This window comes from Perca fluviatilis, chromosome 23, assembly GCF_010015445.1.
Source record: "Perca fluviatilis chromosome 23, GENO_Pfluv_1.0, whole genome shotgun sequence".
NCBI classification, from domain to species: Eukaryota; Metazoa; Chordata; class Actinopteri; order Perciformes; family Percidae; genus Perca; species Perca fluviatilis.
In genome coordinates, this window is record NC_053134.1 from 13,631,340 (window position 1) to 13,644,579 (window position 13,240).

Genomic DNA, 13,240 nt, shown 5'->3' on the forward strand with positions numbered 1-13,240 from the left:
CTTTCTGTCTGTTTAGCAATGGCCTCTCCTACCTCTCCCTCTCTTCCTTTCTGTTTCTTCCCTTCGCTCTCAGTCCTGGTCTATCTATGATTCTGAATCACTGCTCCTGTCTTAGCTTTGCCACAGAGCTGTGGTATGTCCTGCCATAGTGAGAGCTGAGGATCAGAGGGGTTGCTGTTTGGCTCTCTGGGTTTGGCTGAGTGTCCATACTCTATTCTGAGACCAAGTTACGATTGCAACATCCATCAAATATCAATTAGAGCCTGGGTGCAAAGGCTAATAAAGTCCTCTAATGCGCTGCGGGTCAACAGAGCAGGTACTTACTGATGCCAAGAAAAAAGGGGTCAAGGTAGGGTTTGGGACCAAATATATTATTTTTTTTTGAGAAGATGCTTTTTTTCTTCTTCAACATATTAATTTTTAAGGCATTTTCTAATATTTTTTTTAAAAGTATCACATTTTGTCGTTTTTTTTAGTTTTGTTTTGTTTCGCATTGTTTACAACAGTGTTGCACTTTCTTCAAATAATCCTCTGACTCATCATTCACTACACTTATAGATATGCAGACAGCGTCCCTAACACACATACACACACACACACACACCCTTCCTGGTGTCTGTTGCGATTCATCTTCTGAATCAGTGTCAGGGCCAGCAGTTTTTCTGCACATCAACCAGCAGGCTATCAGTTACTGGTATATTTAGCTACACAGTCTCCAGTGAACAAAGTGCTATTACTCAAGAGAAGCTCTGTGTGTGTGTGTGTGTGTGTGTGTGTGTGTGTGTGTGTGTGTGTGTGTGTGTGTGTGTGTGTGTGTGTGTTTGTTTTGTGTTTGGGGGAGGGGGGGGGGTGTGTATGAGTGAGACAGTGACGGATGTGGTAGAAAAGGTGTAGCTGTAGCTGAGTGGCATGTGCATAGGTACAAGTCACATAGTGCTTCAGCGCCATTCACACTAAATTATATAAATTGTATTTTAAAGAGTTGTGGTTGAAATTAAAATGTTGTTCATTCAGTATTGCTACTGTTTGTCAAGAAGAAAATACAATTTGCAAAGTAATTTCTTCAGTAACTAACAATAGATTTTCCACCCTAAATCTACTTTTTAATGTTATGTGAATATTGCAAATGTGTCTGGAATCTTATTCTTATTTTAGATCATTTCTAACAAGCTTTTTGAATGACAAAGGCTTGATTATTGTGTCACTGTAACAATTTAGATTTGATTATTTGGAGATCGTGTGGCAGGTATTAGGGGGCTTTTTTGCTTGTTGTACATCAATAATAATAATACAAATATCCCAAGAAAACTCACTAACAAAGGTGCAGTCAAAAAGTCAACTTTCAGTTAAGCTGTACATTTTACCTGATAGCAATGCTACTCAGGAAAAAAATCCCATATCTGCAATTTCACTTCCTGTGAGCAGGATGACAACTACAGCAGCAGCAGCAGTATGAATTTATGTAGCAACAAAATAGGTTTGCTGCTTGCTAACCATGTCCAAATTTACCTCTCATGAATGCTGGTTCTGTTCATTCACTAAACACACACACACACACACACACACACACACACACACACACACACACACACACACACACACACACACACACACACATACACTTTAAATCCCTGAATCTCCCTCTTGTTGTTTGATGAGTCACACTTTCATATCAATGAGAACAATATTACCATTTTTTGAAAAAAAAGTTTATCTGTAATGTCTGGGATAACTTGTCACAGTGATAACTGTAACCACAGAAAGCTATTACAGTAGCTGCTGTATGTTTTAGCTGCAATTAGCAAGAATTAAAATGACTAATATGGATTGCGAATGATGGTAAAGACCACTATAGCAGAGGCCTATAGCGTCCTTCATCACAGATAAACTGTGAGCGTATGGCACCATTTGGCCATCATCAGCCACTAGCTGTGGCAGTAATGATCATATCATGTGGCTCAGAATGTAAATGCTAACGTTCACAGATGCCAAGTCCTCACCACAACTATTCATTTCAACCCTGGTTACTTAATCATATGTTGGCAGATGTGAAGAGAGAAAAGTGGAAATGAGTGTATGTGTGTGCATGTGCATACAGGATGTGTTTAAAAAATTGCTCTCTCAGCATGATACACATCCGGTATGTCATTTCCGGTGGTTTGTATGTGCATGATTGATGCTATCATCACTACATTATGCAGGTGTGAGGGTTGCAGTATATTTTAAGAGTAAGAGCCATTGGCAGTGTCAGAGCAGCTATATAATTAGATGTGGTTTCCCTTACAATCTGAAACCTGCCACTGGCATTGCACTGTTGTCACTAGTAATATATATATATATATATATATGCATATGCTTTTTAACCTTTATTTATTCAGGGAAGGTTCACTGAGAGGAAACCTCCCGGTCACAAGCTCGCTTCTTTAACCTTTAGGCCACCACTGCCTATATAAAGCCACTGGTGATACATATGAAAAGTCTTTAAAGGGGCACTACATCCAATTCCAAAATCCATACATGTTATTCTACGGTCTAAGTCCTATCCACATGTAGACAGGTTCTTTTGACACAAGGTTTTTTTTCCTTCTTTCATTCTCAAAAAAAATCCCATCCACACATGCACTGTTTAGAAAAATCTTCATTCACATGAAAACACAAAAATACAATTGAAGCGTTGTCAAGAGCATGCTAAGCCTAGAGGCAGCGATATAACCCCAGTCGTGCAAAGAAAATGTTGGCCAATCAGAAGCCTGAAAAAAAAGCTGTTACCCACCAACTAGAAGTCTGATGGTCTCGTCCAAGACCGGTGACTTTGGTGGCAGGGCCAGTGTCGTGGCCATGTTGGATTATGTAGCAGTAAACCTCTGTAGCACATTCTGATGCCTCTGTTCCACAATACAATGGAACTGTACATTTATGTGTAAACATGTAAAAAGGTCTGATAGCAAGCCTGTTACCATCACTATTTTGGCCTAGTCTGCCATTGCAAGAAATGTCGGCTCATTTGTGACGCCTCACAAAGGAGATAACAGCGCACACTCTGACGATACTAGCCAAAAACTCTGTTTTCCCTGTCTATGCGACAACACACAAACAGCATTTATAAAAGTCTAAATCCTTGCCAGAATTTTCAAAAAGTTCAGTTTTCAATTACCTTAATGGTGTTTGTTTGTGGATGAAAGACCAAAACCTGTAGGAAAAAATAAAAAATATGAAAATATATATATATATATATATATATATATATATATATATATATATATATATATATATATATATATATATATATATATATCTGTGCATGAATGGACTAGGCTTAAGACAGTCCAAGAATATTAGTAAACATGAACAACTCTCTAAAATCCACTGTGCAAAAATTCAAATTTGTGATGTAATCAAGTATAAAGTCTGGATCTGAATGACATTTGTTATTTTGTTGTTGTAATTAAATGGCTGAATACTCCAGTGTTCCAGTTTTCACACCCAGAAATCTGATAGTTGGTATGGTGAGTCATTGGTATCATTCAACAAACCAATAAAAACCTTGATATGGTGTGTTTATTTGTGCCATGGGTCAGTACTCATAATGCACCTTGGATGTATTGTATTGTTTTGTCTATAAGAGATATTATTTATAAAATTAACTTGACTAAAACAATCTGGATTTACCCTTTAAATCCTTTTGGGTTATGAGCTGGCTTTACATAATCTGCTGTGAGATGAAACCCTTGTATGTCACATAGGACTTTAAATACAGTTTGATGCTGGTGGATTTCTACTTGATCTTCTTGATTTTGAATGGGTTTTCTGAGTTCATGACATCTATCTCAACATCCGGACATAACGCACTCAGCATAGCTTCAAATCAAGTCCAAAGGAAAGCATGTTATTTGCTAAAATTGGATTTATGAGGTTTTCAAGCTAGGCCCTATGTGAAGCTGCCATGATAAATCTATTTCTATGGTGTGGAGGCTTTACACCTCTATGCCACTTTCTATGTATAGAGCACAGCAACAGGGCGTGGAGCGCTGATACCGAGTTAATAGGAATCACAGCCTCTCCAAGCATGCCATGTTACCAAGACAGAGAACGGTCAAACTCTCAGAAGAAGGCGGTCCCTTCATGGCTAAAATGGCACTTTAAAAGATAAGAGCACCACAAATCTGTAAAATTTGTTTGTGTACAAAAGCTTTAAGCGTCCTTCTAACAATCAATACAGTGAAATAGTTTAAAAGCAAACAATAGAGGCCATCATCTGGTGTAAGTGGTCACCATTTATTGTGTTTTGCTTGCAAAATGAAGCACCTGTTAAAGAATAACTGCACCCAGGCAAATAATATTGCTTGGCTGCCAACTAGTGATGTTCTTTTCACACACTGTACTAGATCACAGCTGGCTGTGGTCACAAGTACTACAGACCACACCACTGTGTCTGACCACACCCAGCTGAGATCACGGGTGTGGTCAGAAGTTCAATTAACCTATAGAGGGTCAGTGAAGTAATGCTTTTCCTCCATAAGATGTAGTGTGGGTTACCTTTGAAGGATGAGGCCGGCGACTCTGCCCCAAGCCTCTTCATCCTACTGAAGATGTAAATCTTTATTCTCACAAATGTATACTTTCATTTTAAAGAAAAAAATTTACCCAAACAGCTGGGCATTGTAGTTTTTAGCAAATGTTACTCAAACGGGAGTAAAGAGGGTTAGCTTTGTTAGCTTCTAAGTATTTACAGCAGCAGGACAGTTTGTTTGATCGTCTCAAAATATTCTGCAGTGCCCATGTTCATGGTGATGAAGGAATATACCACCCAGTGCAAAAATTGTTTTTTGGACAACAATGGAGTTCTTTGGTGCAGACAAATAAACTATATCAAGATTTGAATGCACGACGATACTTATTAACAGGATCAATTCATTGTTGGTTGTTGGTTGATACTGGATTTGTTGACAATAAGAAAAATATAAAATATCACAGCGATACAAATGATTTGGGGTAACTTTTCTTATACTAATGTGTTTTCAATCATGCCAACAATAAGAATCATATTAATAGATGATCAAGATAATAAAAAAAAACGTATTCTCAGGTGTTGTTCCTCCTGAATCTTTCCTTTGAATAACAACTTGTTTACTAAAAAAGTTTTCTTCCGTCTGCTTTAATGTCTGGTGCTGTGTGTCCCTTCATGACCACGGTCCCTCTCATCTCCTTCCCACTTCTCTCACGTCCCAGAATACATTGCTGCCTCTCTTTGAAATTACGTGTGTGTGTGTGTGTGTGTGTGTGTGTGTGTGTGTGTGTGTGTGTGTGTGTGTGTGTGTGTGTGTGTGTAACCCCTTCTTGGCCCCTACATGGCAAATGCCACATTCTGAGTGTGGGTGTGAAGTACGAGAAAGTGTGTGTGTGTGTGTGTGTGTGTGTGTGTGTGTGTGTGTGTGTGTGTGTGTGTGTGTGTGTGTGTGTGTGTGTGTGTGTGTGTGTGTGTGTGTGTGAGTGTGATTCTGGGAACTTTCACCCGAGACCAAACTGGGCCTCATCTTTAAATGATCTTTAAATGTTGTTTTGTTGTGTAATATGTGTGTAATATAATATTTATAACTTTGTAAGTCGAAATTATATGTTTCAGGCTGTGTGTGTGTGTGTGTGTGTGTGTGTGTGTGTATCTGTCTGTCTGTCTGTCTGTCTTTGAACATTTAAACAGAAACAGAATATATACTGAGTGAGTGTATTGTACTGTACCTAATATCCAGATTGTGCTCAGTTGTGATTGACTGCAACACTTGGCATCACAATATGTCTCAAGTCTGTCCCAAGTGACTTGTTAACAGACTTACTGTCACCCGTCTTCTTTAGCATATGGAGTTTCCTCAGTTGTCATGGAGATGGATCTGTTGAGCTCTGTAGGTATTTCGATGTCATAGCACTTTTAGGACTTCTTGGTAAGAAAGCATGCAAGTTTATTCCTGTAGATTGTTGGTAGTTGTTGTGGAGCTTTCGACCTGATTAAGACTATGTGATGTTTTTTAAAGCTCAGGAAGAAGCCTGTAAGTGGACCTTGAGCTGAAATTGTTTTGTTTAACTACAATTTTTAAAGCTGAGAAATGAACCTCAATATTCTGATCGATTGTTTTCCTGCAAAACTAAAACAGGATTAAAAGATCAAATTTTTTCACACAACACCCCAGATATTACAGAACTGTAATTTACTGCAGAACTATCTAACCTATTCTTCTACACCTTAGGCGTATAGCCCCTCCCTACTGAAAGGACCTAATCAGGCGAACCTGTATGTACTCTCCAGCTGATCTAGGCCAGTCATTTTATACACATTGAATTGTAATTTATCAAATAAACTGAAACATTATACTGAAATCAAGGATTAAGCAGACACAAAACATAGCTAATTTCGAAACAGGGCCTAATGAAAAGGGAGAAAGGCAGCATTCGACACCTACACCAAATAAAACATCCGATAACATATTTGGATTCCTGACCTAGTCCTCATTTCATTGTTGTTGTTACTCCTGCAGTCGTCTCATAATAACAGAAACAGAAACAGGAACATATGTCACTGTCAGCACTGTGAATTGTGTAATCAGCTCTACTTGCTTACTGGCATCAGACATACTGGCTTCTTAACATGATAGCCAAGCACAATCATTTAAGATGGGTTTCTGAGAAACTGACTGTGTTGAAAGCTTTTTCAAGTGTACTTTTACTATCTACTTTTGAAAATATATATTTACAGTTGTATAAGGTTGATAAAGCCAAAAAAGGCCAAAACGTGTGTGTGTGTGTGTGTGTGTGTGTGTGTTATTTATCATACTTACTAGCTTTCTTTCTTTATTCATTTTCCAATTATGTCTCTCTTTCTTCCTCATACATTCATCTTCTTCTCTCTTATTTCTTTATTAACACATTCCTCTTTGCATTTCGCACTGTTCCTCTTTTCCTCTATCTGGTCTGGGGAGAGGAGTGTGTGTTTTCTTTTCATTTTTGGGGGGGAAATGACAGCCGACTCGGTTTGAATCTGAAACAGCTTTATGGGAATAGAGCCCTAATCGCTGCCGTTTGTTTGCGTGTGTGCAGAAACGTGAAAAGATTTTTAGAAGGTTTTACACATGTGCAAAAGAGCCATGATGAGTGATACCAGACGAAACTTCAGATCCCACCAGATATAAACAATTAGATTATCAGACACACACACACACACACACACACCAACATACCTCTGAGCCAGACAGATAAAGCTGTTTAATATAGAGAACCTGGCCTAATGGCATCTTCAGTGTCAGCAGTGGCATCACATAGAGTATGCTAGATAAGCAGCCTAATAAGCCTGCCACACCACCCCTCCTTTAGATAGTTCTGCCGGGGGTTTGTTTGTTTGTGTGCATGTGAGAGAGAGAGATGAAGGAAGTTGATGCCACGGCTTTTGACAGCTGCTAAAATTGCGTGGTGTAGTGTGACGCACCAAAATGCCGGCCATGGCAGAGAGAAACAGCTGTTACTTATTTGCCCGCAGGGCCAGATTGATGCTGCCGATCACCATCTATTCTATGTTTGTGTGCGTGAGACAGAAATAAAGGATTTATGGATGTTGTTAAAGCCCTTGTTTTATTCAAACGTTTATGTAACATTGATCGACGAAATCATGCTCTCACTCTGCCTCACTTTTTTATATACATTTTTAAGAGATCGTTTTATCCCGTATGGCTTTGTACCTGCAAACTCTCAGCAGTGGTGTTACTGTGTAATTTTCTGCTCAGCGGTGTTCTTTCATTGATAGTACGATTTCTAGTTGGAGGCAGCCACTCTGCAATTTCTATGTCTATAGGTATGGGCCCACAGATTGGCCCACATGAAACCATGAGTGATACCAGACGAAACTTCAGATCCCACCAGATATAAACAATTAGATTATCACACACACACACACACACACACACACACACACACACACACACACACACACACACACACACACACACACACACACACACACACACACACACACACACACACACACACACACACACACACCGCCTCCTACTCTCTCTCTTTTACAAACCCACAATTATTGTGAAACACAGCAGATATAAAGCACAAGTATTCTCATCATAGACACAAGTCTGCTTCTTTACTTCCACTTGAGCAGGATTTAAAATCTTGACACCAACATCTCCTTAAATGTTATTTTCAGTGAAAGACTTTGCATGATATATTTCCTCAAGATATTATTTGTCAAACTAACTAAACGATCATCTTAAAAACTTGAGTTTATTACTGTATTACCCATGAAATAAATCACTAGCTGCAGCTTTTGGATAACAGTGTTGTCTCACACTTTTGTTCCTCATCCACTTGTTCCAGTCGTATTTTCCAAGAAGGAACAGGAAACCCCCGTTCTGGTGCCAAGGCTCCCCCGCTGGGATAACACAACTCAAATAATAAACTATAATTCACACACATACGCATAAATCAAAAATGCACACCACACCTGACTGTGTGTCAGTCCTTTCACAGCATTTCCATGTAGCTTTGTTTACACACCCTGCTCATAAAAAAAACATATGTAGCTGTTAAATAGTTTTTCTTAGAATTTATAAAGATGTTTTTATTTTCAGACAATTGTGTGTAGCTTATCGATTTGAGGCGCCATGCACTCCACCTTTAAATCTGTAAGTCATAGAGATCTACTGTACCGTGTCCTGTGCTTGGATCACAGCCAAACACACATAGAGACACAGCCACACATCTGTGGAAAAGCATACACATAGAAATATACATAAACATTTACAATGTTTTTAACATATACAATGCTTTAGAGACTTGGTAGAGAGTGGTTGTGGTGGGGGTATAACCTTGTATATACAGTCTACGTGTATAACGCATGAAGTATGTGTACTGCACGTTACTGTAAGATTGCATAGATGCAACGTTGATATCAATCTTCTTATTTAATCCTTGGAAAGAGAACAAACAATCCAAAATGTTGTAAACTGTTCCTTTAAGATAGACGTCAAACGAGAGAGCAAAGGAGCGTGAATTGATAGAAAACAAAGAAAGAGAGGGGGAAGAGAAGAGAAAGAGGTAACTTGGCATGTAGAAATCAGGGGGAAAATACTGCGCACACACACACACACACACACACTCACACAGAATCTGACCTCTTGTGTTTGTTGTTAAAATGTGTTGCTATGCAGCAGGGCAGCTGGCCAGTATGGAGTATGTGTTTCTTTATGTGAATTTAAAGGTGAATACAGGCCTCACTCTATCTATGTTTTACCTTCATCCAGCATGAGCGTTAGGTCATCGGATAAGACAAAGTGTGTGCGTGGGAAAGATCCTGTACGTTTATGTTTCTGGTCAATCTCGCATGTGGGTTTACGTGCGCATGCCTGTCTAAACTGTCCAGTTGACATATGTACAGTATATGTTTGTGAACTTGTAAATATGTTGCGTATGTGGCTGCCAAGCGAGTGTGTGCCTGTATGCCTGTTAAGCGTGCATGAGGAATAACAGAACATAACAGCATGACTTCAAGCTTTGTGTATAAGCATATAACCGTTGTATGTTAGTGAATGCAATAGAATGATGTAGCTGTGTGAGGTCATTTGTGATTTGAAATGTGTTCAAGGGAGAGCTGGAGCGATGGAGGGGAAGAACGAGTGTGGGAGGTGGGTGAGGTTCTGTGTTACCTCATCCAGTCTCCGTCGCTGATGTCCCCCGGTGGCCGCGCTGCTCATGGGACTATTGTTGATTTGAACACAATGAGATCACGCTAAAAGTGAAACAAAGGCTCTGTTATTAATTGTCCTCTGTGTAATACCACGAAGGCATCGACCAAGTTTTAAGGGAATAAACTTCCTATTTTCATTAGTGTTTAATTAATGTGAAACACTTACACACACACATTTTGCAGTTATTCTACAATTACTTGTAAAAATTGTCATCCATGTTTTTGTTTTTAAAAGAAGACGAAGACAAGAAGAAGAAGAAGAAGAAGAAGAAGAAGAAGAAGAAGAAGAAGAAGAAGAAGAAGAAGAAGAAGAAGAAGACATACTTTATTAGGCAGGGTAAATGTTGGCTTTTTGGACAGAAAATTGGACGGCATTTAAAATAAAATGTTGGCTATGAAGTTGCTAATTAGCAGTTAGTTGCATCTCCATTTTATACTCACCAAAACAATATGCTTTGGCTACTTCTTTAACAAGCATGTAGCTCTAATCTCACATGTTGTATTTTGAAACTTTCGCATGATGGGACACGACATAAAATGTGTACAAAAATAAAAAAAAAATTGTATAAAATAAACAGAATAATAGAAATAGTAGATAGATTTTTATAGATTTCATCTATAAACTAATAAAAATAGAATATAAAACTGTATTCTATTTTTTGCCTGAAAACAACACGTGTTTTTTTAGCAATGCTAGCGGTCCACTACTTTTGTCCAGAGTGAAATATCTCAGACTCTTGGATGAATTGCCATGAGATTCTGCGTAGACATCTATGGTCCCCAGAGGACAAATCCAACTGTCTACCCTTTGTTAAATATATGATGCGTATTACTGTTACCGTAACTGCCTGACAGCAAAGAAACTTGAAGATAAATTGATTTTAATTTGTTTATTTACACTGACTGAGGATGTGCAGCTACAGTACTCTATATTTGTGAAAGCAGAGAGCAGACGTGGCGCTGAATGTTCAGAGGTTTGTCTGAGTGGAAAACTTCCATTATGACCATTAAACACTTTAATTTCCAACAGTAGAAGTACATCACAGTCTTGTGGTTATCTAAAATTACACGAGGGGCTGTTGAAGTAGCTTTGATCAGAGAGGTCTTAGATCCATGTTGATCATTACCACATTGCCACAGCAATATTAACTGAGTTTTAACAATGAGGCTGTGTTAGTAACTTTAAATGTCTATTTGCTAACAAACACTGTTCCATTTATGCATGCAAAATAGTTTACTGGAACGGAGAATTTCAAACTCCACAGCTCCAGTTTGTGATGCAGGTTTGGAGTCTCCTAGCCCAAACTGAGGTTGCTTTCAGTCGGCATAATTCTCTCAGGCTTTTTCAGACTCGTCCAGAGTCTATCTACCACAAAACTTTCCTCCCCCAAAAAATGACCCAAAAAGTCGTTTACAGTCACATTGGATTGCCCATAGGTCGTTTTCACAAGCAGCAATTACGACCCTTATTTACGTTTATTGTTAGGTGGCCCCCTCTAGTGGCCGTAGTAATTGTTACGGGAGCAAAGCAGGAAGAAAGTATAAAGGTCGAGACACACTGACCAGACAGTCAACCCTCGGCACTTAAGGCAGTTGGGCTGATCATTCTCCCCAAGTTGGTCAAAAAAGTGCCTTGGAACACACCAAAGCGACGAGACGTAATACGTCTCTATAACAGCAGGTGGCGCTAATCTGTATTGTCGCCCAAAAATAAAAACTGGCAGCTGATTGGACGAACCCGTCACGTGGGTCTGTATTCTCCAGAAATTCAAAGACAGACTGTCATGGCGGCTTGTTCAGAGTAAAATCTCCTATTTCACTAAAATAGTTCATCGAAATGTGTTTCTGAAAACATTTTAAGCGAGAAATAGGCCATGCAGTTGCTGAATCTGTCTTCATTTCAGATCGACAAAGGTCAGTTTAAAAGATTGGTGCTAATTTATGAAACGCTGCTATGGGTTGTATTAGAGCAGGGGTCGCCAACCTTTTTTCATCTGAGGGCTACATTAAAAAAATTAAAGTGGCCAAGAGCTACTTGCATCACCTCGCATACATTTATTTACATAACACAAATTAACTGAATGAAGCTACTGTTTGTACACGTATGAAAATGCAATACCCAAAGCTTGTGAAAACTCTTCACTTCACATCAAGGTTCATGACTATTTCACCTCACTTTTAATATCGACATAATTTTGTGTCTCATTTTGTCAACCTATTGGCGAGCTACTGGAAACCTGCTTGCAAGCTACTTGTTGGAGACCCCTGTATTAGAGAGTAGGAACAGGCGACCTATGGTATATGGTACATATGGTTTGAAGGACTTCCATTATTAGATTTAAAAATAGTAAACAAGGTTAAAAAAATATGCATTACTGGAAATGTATTTCACTCTGCAAACATGCAGTTTGTTGTTGGGTGTTTATTATCTGCCTTGTTGTCCCTTCGTGACTCATAAAAGACCTTTAAAGATAAACAATTTTGATATAATGCCCCTAAGTGGCAAATTCCTCCCAAACTCACAGTCACACATTCTCTGGTAGAATTCATCTGTTGATAATACACAGAGATTACATTTTTCCACAGTGTATCCATATTTTTAACCCCAGGCAGTGTCTAGATCTGTCTGTTTCTTTAAATGTCTCACATTTTGGGATGCAGCTTTGGCACAAAACAGCAGCATTCGTGGAAGTCGGGAAGCAGGAATGCCCTCGTGCACACACAAACACAGAGGAAGGAAGTGTGTGTTGTGGATGGTGATGAAGGCCGAGCCATTAAAAAGCCAGGAAGCCGCTGGGTGGAATGTCCTGGGATGCCACACATGGCCAAGGCATGAAAGCTTGTGTGCCCAGTGGGGGGTTTTAAACTCCAAACAGACTTCGGCTCATCTGTGGGAGAAAAGAATTGACACGACTGAGAAAACAAGTTAAAATGTCACTCCTCCATCATTGCTTTCTTTTCATTACACCTGTTCACACACCACACCTCAGCCCCTGAGGCACAACTCCAAAACAAAGCCACACGAACAGTACTGTACAGCTACTTACAGTATACAATATGTATGTCCCTCCCTGTTGTTTGTTTTGGATACAGGCACTCTAATGTGACTGTAAATCAAGATCCAATTGTGACCCACTGAATTTTGGGTCAATGAATTATAATTGCACATGTTGTGTAATCACAGCAGTTGTTACTCTACTCTAAGGCTTATATGACTCATATCTTGATTTTTTTTTTTGATGCTTCATTGAGTTTTGTTCTCCTACCTAACCATTAATCAGTATGCCACCCACACTGAGTGGTGTGTTATTGTAGATGTGAATTGTAGGATAACACAGCAATTTCTTCTCCATGCATGTGAGTCATGGACATTTCAATTTCCAGCTGTTTGTCGGTGTTTTCACTCAAATGCCACATTTATTTTTTTCAGTTTGAGATAGAAGTAGTTGGAAAAAGGGTGAAGATAGAACAGTTCCCACAACATATGATCAAAACCTTCTC

General features: G+C 39.0%; 1 protein-coding gene and 1 long non-coding RNA gene across 4 annotated transcripts in view; one reads left to right on the forward strand and one right to left on the reverse strand.

Annotated features, from left to right (window-relative positions):
• The window catches only part of LOC120553484 (ninjurin-2-like), a 28,284-nt gene that overhangs the window by 389 nt on the left and 14,655 nt on the right, over window positions 1-13,240 (forward strand). The gene's annotated exons all lie outside the window — the stretch shown is intronic.
• LOC120553486 overlaps window positions 12,244-13,240 on the reverse strand; it is a 10,329-nt gene continuing 9,332 nt past the window's right edge. The window contains exon 3 of the long non-coding RNA XR_005638171.1: window positions 12,244-12,627. This is a non-coding gene — a long non-coding RNA (uncharacterized LOC120553486). The remainder of the gene's footprint in view (window positions 12,628-13,240) is intronic.